The sequence below is a fragment of the Kryptolebias marmoratus genome, linkage group LG21 (genome assembly GCF_001649575.2).
Source record: "Kryptolebias marmoratus isolate JLee-2015 linkage group LG21, ASM164957v2, whole genome shotgun sequence".
Classification (NCBI taxonomy): Eukaryota; Metazoa; Chordata; class Actinopteri; order Cyprinodontiformes; family Rivulidae; genus Kryptolebias; species Kryptolebias marmoratus.
Genome location: NC_051450.1, coordinates 14,527,911 through 14,542,640, shown reverse-complemented (window position 1 = coordinate 14,542,640; position 14,730 = coordinate 14,527,911). Strand labels below are relative to the sequence as shown.

Sequence of the window (14,730 nt, the reverse complement as noted above, 5' to 3'; positions counted from 1 at the left end):
TGTTTGGCATTACATTCAGTTTGCATTAAAGGCAAAAGTACAGCAATGAAACTGCAAGACAAACATGTCGGTTCTAAACAAACCCTTCTCAATAGAAAGACACACAAATATACACAAGCTGCTGTTTTCCATAACCCCCCCCCACTCTCTCTCTGACACACAGAATCATTATGACAGTGACTGCTCATCCCTCCGGCTCCCTCGTCGTCAAAGCTGGCCCAGATTCCATCAGATTATAAAAATGACATCACCAAGCGCGTTTGTTTGTGGGCTAACGCGTTCATGGCTCTGCAGAATTCAGTGTCTGCAAGTGTGTACACTCGTGTGTTTCAGAGCTCTCATAACGGGGGCCGATACAAATTCTGCTCAAGGTAACAGATGTGTTTGGTCTTTTAGCACTTACACCTCAGCTAAAATTTATCACACACAAATGCATAAAAGCTTCACAGACATGACATATGCGGTGCAAAGTGTATTTGTTGCTGTGCAGCCCACTGAACTTCAATAGTCACATACAGCACTGTGCAAAAGCCTTATGCCATCCCTTATTTCTCTATATTTTGTTTCCAGATTAGCCAGATTTTCTAGGATTTTTTTTTTACTAGTAGTCTTGATCAGTAATTCTTCAAGCTTTCTGAAGGCTTTATTTATTTATTTATTTGACTGTTTTGACAGTTTTTTTTGTCTCATTTTCAGTTCATTTCCTGAGCATTTTTCAGAGGAATAATGCTATTGCTTGTTAATTCACTTACATCTGACCTGTGAGTCATTCAGGCATAAAAAGGCTCCTAAACTCAAAGGATGAACCAGTGTTGTGTCAACACAGAGGCAGCTTGGCAAGGAAACTGTTTAAAATGTGATCTTTAGGCACTCTGCTACCAGCTGCTGGTAACAAAGACGATATGTTCCTATTCCTTTAGTAAAATTCATGAAAAATGTGAAATATAACACAGGCTGGCAAACAGAAAATTGCATTTTAGGCCCAACAAGATGATTCCCAAAGAGCTATTAGCTGAATACATTACAAACAGCAGATGATTAACTAAAAGACGATGCATCTCTCAGGTCCTGTGTCAGATCTTCAATTTTCATATTATGCTTATCTGATTTTAGTCTTGGCACTTTTTCTTTTGCTCTCTTGCTTGTTCACTTTCCTCATTTTTTTTTAATAAACACTGCACAATATGCTGTCATGGTCAGAAACTAGGACTGGACGGAAAATGAGTGAAAAAGAAAAACCCTTTAAGCATTTAAAAATATTGATCAAGACCTCTTCAAAACAAGAAAGTCTGGCTATATAAAGAAACGGGAGTGGTTTAAAACTTTTGTACTGTATTTTATGTTTCTTTTTAATTATTCCAGCAGCTGTCATCATGTTATTTAGCAAAAATTAAAAGTTGTAATATTGCTGCTTACAACTCCTGCAATATGGAAGACTGAAGCTTTTCTAAAGCTCTTGTGAATCTGTCAATAAACAAGTTTATGAAGCATCAGATCAATAGCTTCATTTTCAGATACGCTCTCTTTCCACCTGTGCTCACATAGAGTGGTCCCATTAAATTATTTTCTTACGATTCGAGAAATCTGAGGGGGGCAACAATTCTGGACTATATGGCATCAAGGTAACTCAACTAAATCAACTAAAATGAGTGATAATTACAGCTGGTGGAGAGTGTGAGAAAAGTGTTTGCTGGTATAGTGGCGTCAAGAAAATCTATTTCTATATTCTTTAGAGATACATTTTAAAAAATGCCTTGGGTCATCACTGTTTTCCACAGCAGTAGGCTGGTGATGACCCTGACTAAGCCATTTTCTGCTGCCTTTGCACTCGTTTCCTTCTCTGGCAGAACCACTGAGGAGATTTCGGTGTCCTCACCAATTGCAGTATTTCATGCTTTCGACATGCAGGCTTTCACTGTCTGTCTTCTGGCAACCTGGAAAGCATTTAAGGAGGAATATAAAAATCCCCTATCTTCCACTTTTTGACAACTTGCTCATCAGGATACAAACGTTTCTCTGTCTTGTACAATGCGCTGGATGTATCCCGTTACAAAGAGGAACAAAGCAATGAATGGATAAGCTTCCCTGATCAAGAATCGGCGAATAAAGACGCTCGCCTTTGTTTTCTGCTCCTTTTCCGATGTGCCGAACACGAACACGAGGCAAGAATTTTAGAAGAGGAAGCCAGAGCTTTTGCTACAGTAAAATGACACTTGGAAAGAGCTGCTGGGGATGAAACACAATAAAAGATGTGTCCACAGATTGTCTCAATCCTGCGAGGTAGGTGAGGGGTTTGATTCATCCCATCGGAGTGCCTTCAGACTCGCTGTACGTAGAAACTGAGCATCACACAAACTCAACCAGACATCCTTTTGACATAAATGGGTTAACAAAAATACAGGGAGCCCAAAAAAAAAAAAAAAAAAACACTAGACAGTATAGTAAAACAAGTGTCCTTTCATATTGACAAAGATGGTAAGAATTTGAGTGAGTGCTTAGAAAAATGTCCATTTACCTCTGAACACGTTGATTATAGAATCTAAACACTTTCCTCATCTATCTTGCTGCTCTAATTATTGCAGCAATTGATCCCAATAACTAGGGCTGCATATTAGGAAAACATGCATCTGCAATGTTATTGAATATTGCAACGATGATATCAATGGCAATGAACACATCTTTTACTCACTGCTTTCTCTGTCTTTCATCATAATAATGCTCAAACTTCATATGCTTTTGCATTTTGACAGTGGAGTGTCCAGTCTATCATTGCACTGATATTGCTATAACACTAAATTTTTTATATATTTTGCAGCCCTACTAAGCACCAAATAGTTTTGAACTGGTTTTACAGCTAACAATTTATATTTGTATTTTATAAGATGTCAAAGTAGGCACTAGAGAAAGGGATAGAAAACAAAAAAACCAAGCTAAATTAAGCCTGGTTCCCTCTGCAGGCACTGAACATGTGTTTATTGTGCTTGTCAGAAAAACTTAAACCTCAAATCCTGCTGCTCTGCAGTTTTTATTAATCTGGAAATGCACATTTGCATTTCAATCTGTGTGTGCGCGCGTGTGTGTTTGAGTGGGTGGAAACAGAGTTTAGCACTACAGATGAAAGAGCATTGTGATATGTGTGAAGCACACGACGCTGTCCATGGTGCTGAAGTCATTAATACAAGCTGTTAGGTTGCTCTGTCAGGGACATTCATTCATCTTTTACTGTTTTGTTTTCTCTCTCAAACACTCACAGACGCCATCGCTCAGTTTAAAAAAAAATAAAATCTGATATCCCTGCAAATCTGTTTTTCCAAGTTCAATTCAAAACCACTTTCATTACATATTCCTAGATTATCTATACTAAAAATGGTGTGCCCCTGAAAACCAGAACGGTGACCTGAAAAAGTGGCAACCAATAAACAGGATGAGAAGCCGGCTAATTCCACAGCAGCCCCGTCACCCGGCCCACAGGGCCAGGATGATGCCTGACCTCCAGCTGTCTGTTCATTTTGTGCTCAATTAGCAAAGAACTCTCCCTGTCGCACATGTGCAACGATCTGCAGCGCATGTGACCTTTTTCTCCCCGCTAATTGAATTATTAATAAATCTCAACAAAAGTCTCTTCGTCACAAATGATGTCGGGAGAAAAGACAGGTCAAAATGAACAGGACCGATTCGTTTCCCTACTAGTCCGCCTGCAGGTGGGAAATTGGGACAAGGCAATAATTGCCATCACTCAGTTGGCAGAAAAAGTTGAAGCTTGTGAGGAGCCACATCAGGGATTTCTAAAGCAATAACGTAAAAGTGAAGGTTTATACACTTTGGGATTATAACCACATAAAAAAGTGGACTCTAGTTTGTAAAACAAAGATGTGCAAACATAAAACAGTGTAAGAATAAATATACTGTGCGTTTTGAAGAATTTCTGATTCAAATGTGCCACATCAAGGAACAAAACCCAACAATGGGTCAGTCAGTGAGTACTGACTAACACATATGATCAAAAATTGTTACAACTCCCTCATTCTGGTCCGTTATGTAGTTTGAGCCTTTTTCAAGTCTGTTTCATGCTGTGCTAAATAAAAGAAAAGAAAATGGCCTCCTGTTAGAGTGGAAATATAAGCTTAATACATCTGTCTTTGCTGCATGGAAGAAGAAAAAAATAATAGAGAGGCAATCTAGATGATTGCCCTAAATAGGATGCTGTCCTTCAGCATCTATCATTGGTGCTTATTAGATTGAGAAGAGGGTTTTTCCCACTTATATTCCCTCTCCCTCCCACCTCCTGCCACCTTGGCAGCAGTCATGTTTTGGCTTTGTACCAAGTTTTCATTCCCTCCCTCCTCTCCTTCCATTTTATACCTTTTTTTTGGTTTATTTGTTTGTTTTACTACCTTTCAGCAAATGTGGAACCTATTTGTTTAGCTTTAAAGACACCACAGAATAAATTGCAGTTATTTTACACCGCCTTGTTGACATGTTTAATGGACTCTTGTGATTTTTTTTTATGCAAACTCCTGAAAACAGTGCAGATTAGAGTCCATTTGTTGGTTGGTTTTTGAAAGCACAAACATCATTGGAACTTTTTTTTTTTTTCAAATGAAGAGATAATCTGGAAACTAATGCAGACATGACATTTGGTGTTGAGCCATATATTGTAGTACCTAATGCAGACAATACCAGCTAGTTGGTGAAAGGATGTTTTACACTAGAGAGGGGTTACAATGAACCTGGACATACTGTAAATAAATATTACCTAGAAATTCAAAGGTTTACAAATAAAGATTCCCCCAAACTGTAAACAAGACAGAAGTCATACTGTTGTCAAAGCTGTTGCTCCTAATGAATCATACCAGCATGAAACCAAACTTCATCATTTCGAAGCTCGGCTGCCATCAATGTCACCAACTGAATACCATATTTGGTTCTCCTCTCACTTGTTTTTGTGCAAAAACAACCCTGAGCACTAGCACGGAGCATTCACACACCGACACACATACAACCGCCATCTGTCGTGCTGTAACCTCCCTGAGCTCGCTTTCCCTCGTCGTTCCGCTGGGACACATGCTCACTAATGATTCCTTAACTTTGTTACCTCCTCATTACGGCAGTTAGTATGCGCCGAAGCTAGATTTCCCACTTTGTAATGGAGCAGCGTCGTGCACTCATCTGCTCGACAGTTGTACTGATTCACTGCTCGATGACGTAAAGACCAGTGAGACTGTGTGACATCCACCTGCTCTCAAGTTCCTCCCGTCATTATGTCCATCTGCCTTGTCCCCTTTTACATCTGATAAGACTGTCATAATAATTATAGCTCATAATCCTACAGAAACACGGGACGTTTAAACTGTGATTTCCTATCCGACAGCTTTTTCAGTTGAACAGGCTCAAATCAGTTCATGCTGACAGATGGGGAAACAAAAACAAAACATACTGAACTGTGCAAAAATCTTGAGTCATTCCTCTTTTGAAATTGTTATTTAATTTTTTGTTTGTTTGTTTCAAGGAGCCACACGTTTTGTAATCTTCCAATAATTCAGGCTGTTTGAAGGCTTTTTTGAACTTATATTCAGTCTAATGCCTGATCATTTTCATTTGATTTCATTTTTAAGCCACTTAACTCTGATCTATGAATCATTGAGGCACAAAAAGGCTCCTGGATATGAACCAGTGTTATGTTGACACTTGACAGACTACTTAGCAAAGAACGCATTTTATTTGCAGAATTTTTTTTCTTGTTCCTTAGACCTGACAATTCTTTTGCCCTTTACTTGTCCCCTTTCCTTATTTTTAGGCACACACTTAATACACTGTCATGATCAGGACTGGACTGGACATGAGTGAAAAAGCAATCAAAGTCCCAAGAAAAAACTTCAGAAAACCTGCACAACTACTGGTCAAAACCACTTTAAAAGATTACAATAAAGTTTGACTCCTGGTTAAAAATATAAAAAAAAAAATCAGTGGTAGTTTTAGGTTAAACCTTTTCACAGCACTCTAAGCTAGAATTTAAAGTCCAAAAGAAGTGGAAAATTTTGGAATAAACCAGCTACACGTTTTCTTCTTCTACCATAGTACAATATTATAATTTGATAAAGCCAAATCTGTGCTGTTCTTGTACATTTTCAGGAGCTTATTGGAAGGCCTGTGAAAGCAGTCAGCAACAATTTGCAGGAGCAGAATGATTCACCTATTGCTGCGGGGACTTCTACGACTGCAGCCAGAAGTTTTCCTTGTTTGAAGCCGTTTTTGAATGTTTACGTCAACCCACTTTTAAAACTCTGGGGAGGGTGAAGGGGCACTCAGGAAAAAAAAACAAAAAAAAAAACGGAGCGATTGTTGATCTCAGTCTGCTCTCAACTCCTCTTGCAGCTGGGGCGATGAACCAAGTAATGAGAGCGGCGAGACAATTAGATTTGTGAGGGACAGAGTGAGTATGGGGAAGCAGGTCCACTGGTACAGACACTGATGATGACCTTTGGACCAAGAGATGTGCAGTTGGTCTTTTGAGCAGATAATCCTCTGAAAAGCTGGTTTTACAGACTTAGCAACATTCTCCCCACACTCACACACACAGTCAACATTAGTGCTCTACATTCATGACTATGTTGGTATGTAATGCCTTTTGTTTAAGTGAAATGCATCAATTCAGAGCCACAGGTACTAACAAGGTCTTAGTGACAGCACAGATGCTACGTATACCATAATATTTTAGCAATAGGAGATAGACAAAGGATGTAATAATTTCATAAGATACATCTAGGATGCACTTTTATCACCTCTTCTCATGTGCTTCTTCTGCACAGTGCATTAGCCGGCTCTTCTTGTTCTCCCGCTTGCGTTGCCTCCTCATTCATTGGCCCTTGTGCCTGATTTAGCCAGTGCCTTGGGCCAGAAGCATCTAGCGGTGGTATAGAGGGCCATGTAAATGTCACCATCTCAGAAGCTGTGCTCTGCAGAGCGTGAAATGAAATCTGGCAGAGTTTTAGGGGCCCTGCCTCTCCCTCACATGGACGTTCGACTCATAGAGCCTGTATGAAACTCCAGTGCTGGCTATGATTACATCGACGCCCGCCTCTTTGCTTTATCACTTCCTTAAATGTCATGTGGGAGAAAATTTTTTGAGCGTGATTACTGTCATGGGATGTAAAGATTACTGTATTAATGCACCGTGGACAAAAAATAGGATAAGCTTTATACCTAACCGCTGAAATCATATTCCTGTAATTCTAGCAGTAGATTGGGTGACACTCTAAAAAACAGGAGATGGTAAAAGGGCAGCAAATGCAGTAAGCTGGCACAGAAGGAAGATGGGCAGTTCAACTTTTAACTGAAAGACAAACTCCCTGAAGAGTTTGTTCTGCTGGCAAGATTGTCAGGATGCTTGAGGGGCTTTCTCTAAATTAAAATCAGGAACACAAAGGGCCTTTCAGCCTTTACTGATGCCATCTTGGATCGAAGACAACTGTGTCAAACTTTCCTGCATAGTCAGATCTGCCTGAGACCATCTCTTGAGTGTTTTTTGTTTTTCTGTTGCCAAAGATGGGATCAAAGAAAGCACATGCTTGTAAGACTTGCAAAAAAAAAACTGAGATGCACAAACCATCCATCTAACTAATGCTGTTGAGCCTCAAGAGGAGTTCAACTAAAATCTCATACCGTACTCCATTCAAAAAGGATCTCATCAATCAAAGGCTGTCATTAAACAAAATATCCACATTTCAAAAATCACCTTCTGATGCTTATTGCCTCTTCATTTCTCAGACTTGCACTTACAACCTGGCACCTGCGCACATTCACAAATAGGCTCCTCTACTCCATTTAGAGGCGAACCTTTTGCAGCTTGTCTTGTGTAATGGGCTCTTAAACAAATCTCCTTGCTTTAAATACACCCGAGCTGTGCTCAATAGGGCTTACTTCATTGTTTGGACACATGATAGTCTGGACCTCCCACGGAAACTGACTGGCAGGAGGCACCTTAAAGCCATTGACTGCTTTGTAGAAGAAGGTAAAACACTTTAGCATTACGCAGAGTCCCAAACAAAATGAATAGGGAGTAAATAATAATAATGTGCTAACTATGCGGAACCACACTTTACCTACGAGCTTTAAAACAAGCCTAATTGATCGCACTCTCTCACTGTGTGACAACGCCCGGCAACTGAGAGCGGTCAGTCCGGGGAGATTTTTTGTCATGCCTCTGATTCATCCTCATCCTCCCTCTCCTGTCACAGCAAGTGAGAGGCGGTCAGCCCAGCTGCTACAGGGCACCGCAGAGAGCTGTGGCATGGAGGGATGCTGGCAGGTCAAGAGAAGCTCCTTCAAGCCACTTGTCACTCCGTGACGACTGCGAACTGAAAAGAAGGCTGATAGCGTCATGAATACTTGGCCATTTAACAGTGCCGTACAGTTTGCTTTCTAATATTTGATTTTAAAGCAAAACATCTCATATATTTATTATAGCTAGGCGTACCTCTGTAGAACCTCTTATTCTTCCTTTGACTTCATTTTTAGAAATAGTTAGTGTATTGGGCCTCAGTAGTGCGTTTCACCGATATCTGTCTCCTGAAGTTGGAACACTTTAAAAACACGCTCCAAAACATAAGCCCTACCACTGGCAGAAACCTTGCTCGTCTCTTCATACAAGAATAATATTCTGTGTTGGCAATTTGTGTCAAAGTGAAATATAATAAAGGGAGGTTGCCTGCACATTTGGACTGCAAAATGCCTCATCAGTGGCAGGGAAGAGTGAAAATGTCACACTAATTTGTTATTACAGTATGCAACATCTGAGTTTTGCAGAGGTTAAATAGGCTGACATGACACCGACTCGGCCCCTATACTGATAATTACATCTCAGAGGCTCATGTTTCATGAGGACGGCTGCAAAGAAAAGAGTTCCAGTAGAATATTTTCCACTGAGCACCAGAGGAAAATAACAACAATAAAAAAGCACTTAACACTGAAGTAATGATGCCAGAAACTTGATTATGCTGACAAGTTATTCCAAAGTGTAAAGGTTTGAGCACTTCTTTGTTTAGTTTTAAAAAAAAAATCCTCAATTTTGATTTGGCTTTTTCAAATACAATATGTACCAGCAATTTGTTCTTGTACGCAAGCTGGCTGAATTACAAAGAAAGCAGCACAAATACTGTCGCTGGATTTCCAGGTTTGAAATTTTCTTTTGGATGAAAGGAGCACTCTGTTTGGAAGTGTGCATAATGTCTGACCAAACCTTAGAAAGTGTGATTTTTTAAATATGATTGCTATAAGACTGTTTAACGCCAGCAAATCTTAGCTTCGTAAAGAGCTGCTTTAACAAGAAATTTGCATTCGAACCTACTTACTGGACACATGAGAAAGCCTCGCCAGAGAGGCAACAAGGGGCTTCACTTAGCTGCAACAGACTTTTCAGAATTGTAAGTAACAGTGGAATTGTAAGAAAACAGAATTTTAAGTAAAAAGTGGCAGAACTGTATTTATTTATATATACAGCCTTCTGACCAATCAGACTTCTTTTATTGTTTGTTTTGCTGTGAACCATGTGTGTTTAGTTTTTTCTGTTTATTTTTCCTTGTTTCTTCCTTTTTCCTATTTATTTGCCCAATCCTGTGTTTGGATGTTTATTAACTTTTCCACATATTTATTTTGGCACTGCATACTGCAGAAGCAGCACTCTGAGAGCTTAAGCAAATCAATGGTAATCTTTCTGTACTGTACATGTGAGCGCACACTCAAGGTCAGTCCAGGGATATATGAAATAAGTCTTTCTGTAAAACATAAATAATGTTTTCCTGACGTTTAGACCTAGAGATGAGAAAATAGCACATTAAAGCCATTTTTTTTCTATAAAACACTTTTTCCTGATTTAATGACTAATAGTTCCAGTTGTAAATCAAACACGTAATAAATTAAAGGCCTAGCTTTCTTTGCAGGAATGCAACATGTCGCTGCCTTTCATGCCAGAAATGTAAATTACAATCATCTCATGTTGAGAAATGACAAAGTTGTAGCCGTTTTGGTTAAACGTTGACATTATGTGCAATCCCACAGGACATGTCAAGCTCAGAGCATGTGTTGTGAATGACTCTCAGCTATCACTACAACATCTTTTAGCTCAATCGCTGTAAAACAGAATCAACTACAGGTGTTTTTGCCTTGGCTGAGGACGACTAGCTGTAGCAGATATGGCAGCAGTCATGAATCGGGTCGACTCTAAAAGTTAACTTGTAGACTTACATTCACAGATTACCTTCTGAAAGTTTCATTTAGAGCTGTCCTGTGGTTCATGAGATATTTTGCTAAGAGACAAACAGGGTTGACTCCAGTAGTTGAAGCTAAAGTTAAAGCAAAAATCTCACACAACGAGTAGCACTTAGAGAACGTTTTGTGGATGGCTCTCAGCTACTGTCACACCAAATCTTATCTGAATATCTGTAAAACTGACTGAAATATAGCCATTTTAGCTGTGGCAGCCATCTTAATTTTGGTTGATTCTACAACTTAAGCAGTTTTAGATGTATAACCAATTAATCCTTTGTGATACTTTCTTTAAAACCTGTTATTTAGATAATAAACAGACACACAAGCACGAGCATACACACACAGATATGGTAAAAACATCACCGACAGCCTTTCACCTTTCCACAGCAGGCAATAACTTAGATGACAGTGAGATGCTGAAATGGTTAACTAATCATTTTGAAGTAAAAATCTATTCAACATAACGTGTGCTTTTATGCTTGTGTGCAACTTAAGCCTCTACGGCAGAGAAATGACTGGACTTATTAGATTACAGGAAAACCAATACTGAAGCACAAGTCCATAAAAAACCCCATTGTAAGCCACACAAACCATAAACCTGCTTCTCATAGACAAATTAGTATTGGCATCAGTTCTGCAGGTGACCATAAGCTCCACGCCACTTCATTAAAATCATCACGAAACCGTTATCTTCTGCATGACTTTTCCCAGAGGAGACATTTGCACACCCACATTCCTCCATACATCTGCTCGCCTCGCTACCGGAATAAGAAAATATCCAAATCTGTCCCCATCAGGGAGCCAGGCACAGAGTTCAAAGAGCTTTTGTCCAGAATTACGACAAATGGGACGTGTGCACTATCACGCCACACACACATTCGTTTAGTAACAGCTAAAAATTGCTTAGCATTCAACAGCTGATTCCAGCACTGAAAGGGATCTGCATCTGTACCAAGAGCCTGATAGAAAGTGTGTGTAGGCAGTTCTCCCCAGTGTCTGGCTTAAGGCCTCCCTGGTGGATTATGTTACCCAACAATGGCAGTGGCCTTTCACAGTTGGAGCAAGCTGCAGGAGCTGGAAAGCATACAAACACGCCTCCCTTCCGCTTTCTCTTCGGAATTGACATTGCCTCCGTCACAAATGCGTGCCTGTATCAACAAACGTTATGTCCCATTTTCCGCTGCAGGAGCAAACATTTTACAACAGCATGCTAGGTCAGGAGCAAAAATAGGAGCTGTTTGTGAAAAACAAAAATGGGTGGGGAGGGGGCGAAGTTATCAAAAGACAGTTTTGTAGTCGCAAAAACCTTTGCAGAACTCTGAAAACAGGTACAGGAAGTGTGCAGAGATCCACTAATAGGGACGAGAGAAAGACAGCTGGAGGAATAATTGTAATATGACCTGTGGGCATAGGCAGGCATTAGAAGGAAGCTGTGATTGTAAACAATTCATCAGACATTCAATAGCGGGGACTTAAAAGCTGCTGGACACGCAGAAATCCAAGGCAGGAAATTATGTATCCACCAAGGGGATGTCAATAAGCAAGTTTAAGGTATGAAACTGGTCCCAGATGAAATGTACACAGCAGGTGAGTCTGACCGTGACATACAAATGTGTCAGGGTGTCTGTTAGTCTACAAGGGTCCAGAAAAAACAGGAATTTTACTATGTAAGAGATTTATTTTGAAATGAAATCTTTATTTTTGGCATGAAATACCCCAGAACAATAATGATCATTTCAGAAAAGCAGGATTTATTCATTTAGCTCTAGGTTGATTCAACAATATGTGCAATGAAGCATGTTTTGCATGTTTCATGAGGCACTTCTATTACCAATAAGGGCTTAGTTTTCAGTGAATATAGACTTTAGAAACCGAACACTCTCTGTCTGAAAAATTAAAAGCTCACCAGTAAATTTTCTAAACGAACCTGGCACGCCGACAGTTCTCAAACAGCACAGGCTGAGATTACAGGAGCGCTCAAAGAGTTCCCTCAAGCTAAACCTGTGCACCTTCTCGTTGTGAGACTGACGCCTTGGAAATAGAAGATGTCCCGTTCCTACGAGCGAATCAAAGCCAGGCGAGAAGACGTTGCTGGGACCTGACAGGGCCGAGCTCGCTCTCCCTCACAGCGCGGCGTAATTAAAATTCAGCAAAGGAAAAAAAAAAAGAACACAGGCTGGATTTACAGCACATCAGAGAACGTGGCGACAGCTGACTCATCATCGCTGTCCACCACAGCCATCGTTACGACTCGGCTGAGTCTCCTGGCCTTCCTTAATAAAACCTGTGGGAGGGGGGGTTTGAAGTTATGAGCAACAGTTATGTCATCGCTGGGCTTTGTAAAATCTTTGCCATCATCATGTGGGGACCCATGGGGTGTTAGAAAGCAATATTTGTGCCAATGCCTGTCATAGCTTCCTTTCTGCCCTCTGGTGCCTCGAAAATCTGATTGCCTTTTTATAATTCCGTTCTGATTTCAGCGTTCTGTGACCTCAAAGTCGATCTCAGACAACATAAACAACACCATTCTGACGCATTTTCATCCGGACAGCACTATCTGCATAATTAGATGAGACCTGCTGGGTATGGGAAATGTGTGAAAAATCCACAGAGATCTTACAATATTAAACAGCCCATATCGCCCTTAAAAGCATTCTTAATATTCCACTGGCAGCACCTTGGAAGGCAGCGGCTAAGGCAGTGTTTTACAGGCACTTTGTAGCAGAGCAGATTTTTATCATGTTTTAACTTAACCAGGGGTGTTAAATTCTGCAGGATGAGCCCTTGGCTAATTCACAAAGAGATTAAAATAGCAGATCCCTATCATTTATAAACAGGAACAAAAAAAAAAAAAAGGCAATGAGGCACAGGTCATTAAAGAGCAATCTTCACAGAGCTAGCTACAAATCTCACACGCGGCCATCAGAGGGTCTCTGATGGATGGGGAAGGGAGCAGATGCTTCGGCCTTGTGAATAATAAGGAAAGCATCAATGTTTGGTCTTTACAGAAGTCACACAGGCAGCAGGGGAAGATTAACAGACCGGCGGACTGCCGGCTGAGCCTTTGAGATAAAGGAGAGTGCTTAGGCGAAGAAATGTCTGCTGTGCACCTTTTCACTTTTAGGAGAAAACAGATAAAAAACCATTACAATTAGTTGCAGCCCAATGTTGTTTTATTGTGCCATTTCAGCGCTTAAATCTATCTGATTCTGCAACTTACGGCTTTATCAAATTTCCTTGACCTCTTATCCTTGATCGTTGTCATCCCTGCTAGAATCAGAATAACATTTGCTTTATTTTTTTCCCCCCACCTAGCTCAGTGGCCCCTTTAAACATGCAATCACCTGATTAGTTTTGGGTCTTACAATAGCATAATTTCGCTAATAACACGTGCTTATCCAAAACAAAACAGTTGTGCATTTGCATCCGCCAAGGGATCCATTCATATGACAGCTAGAGACCAATTTACAAATGTACAGGTGCTCATCTCTGTTGGCTGATTTGCATAAAAAAAGTGTGTTTTATGAAGTGATGTAGACCTCAAGCTGATTTTTACAGGGGATGAAGTGACCCCCAAGAGCTTGACTAAGTTTGACATGAACATAAAAATATTGCATATAACCCCTAATGCTAAACAGAGGCCTGCAGGGCATCAGAGTCGTTGTCAGATGGGGTCAAATTTACATCTCGAAGCCCCTGTATTTGAGTGATGGCACAGGCTATAAATGCATCCCCATCCCACAAGTGGCAGCAACATGTTCTGATTTATTGGATGTAAAAGGATGAGAGGAGAAAGAATAATAAGAAGAAGAAGAAGAAGAAAATATTGGTCACTGCGCAAAAGAGAAGCAAAAACCTGCAGCTTGTCCTCGTATTAAAATGCCAAATACGCAATTGCAGACGCGGTTCCTCAGTCAAAGCGCACGGATGGCATGATTGGATATTTTACTACTGCCTTTTTATCACTCAGATGGCAAGTAGTAGGAACGGCCGTCTGTGTGCACCAAACGGATATTGCAGCCTACAAACTTTGTCAAAGAGTATAATATTGAATTTAAAGGGTTATGAGAAACTTAACCCCCCCCCCCCCAAAAAAAAAAAACAATTAATGCAGCCATTGTTTACGCAAAATCCGACAACCCAGTAGAGCCTCACATTCACAGCTTCCGTCATTAAAAAGTAGATTAAATGAGTGTTTCGACTTTAAATAACTGAAGACAGATTCGTTTTCACTGGCTGCAGAATGAATGAAACGAGGGAACACGTTTGCGCATTTTGCTCCCTACCTCTGTGAGGAGACTCCGTCCGACGGCCACTTGGAGATTAATCCCGTGGATCTCGCCGAAAAGGCGTCTTTCCTTTGAAATCTGTTCGACTTGGGCCAGATCACAGGACGTCACTGGAATCGTAAGGTCCCACAGACTGTAGTATCTTCCTGTATCGCTCCGTCTGTGGGCTGCAGAG

At 40.5% G+C, this 14,730-nt stretch overlaps 1 protein-coding gene across 2 annotated transcripts in view; it reads right to left on the bottom strand.

Annotated features, from left to right (window-relative positions):
• Positions 1-14,730, bottom strand: part of dlgap1b (discs, large (Drosophila) homolog-associated protein 1b) — an 87,797-nt gene extending 73,067 nt beyond the window's left edge. For both annotated transcript variants that reach the window (XM_017406749.3, XM_017406750.3), the window contains exon 1: positions 14,553-14,730. The gene's annotated coding sequence lies outside the window, so the exon portion shown is untranslated. The remainder of the gene's footprint in view (positions 1-14,552) is intronic.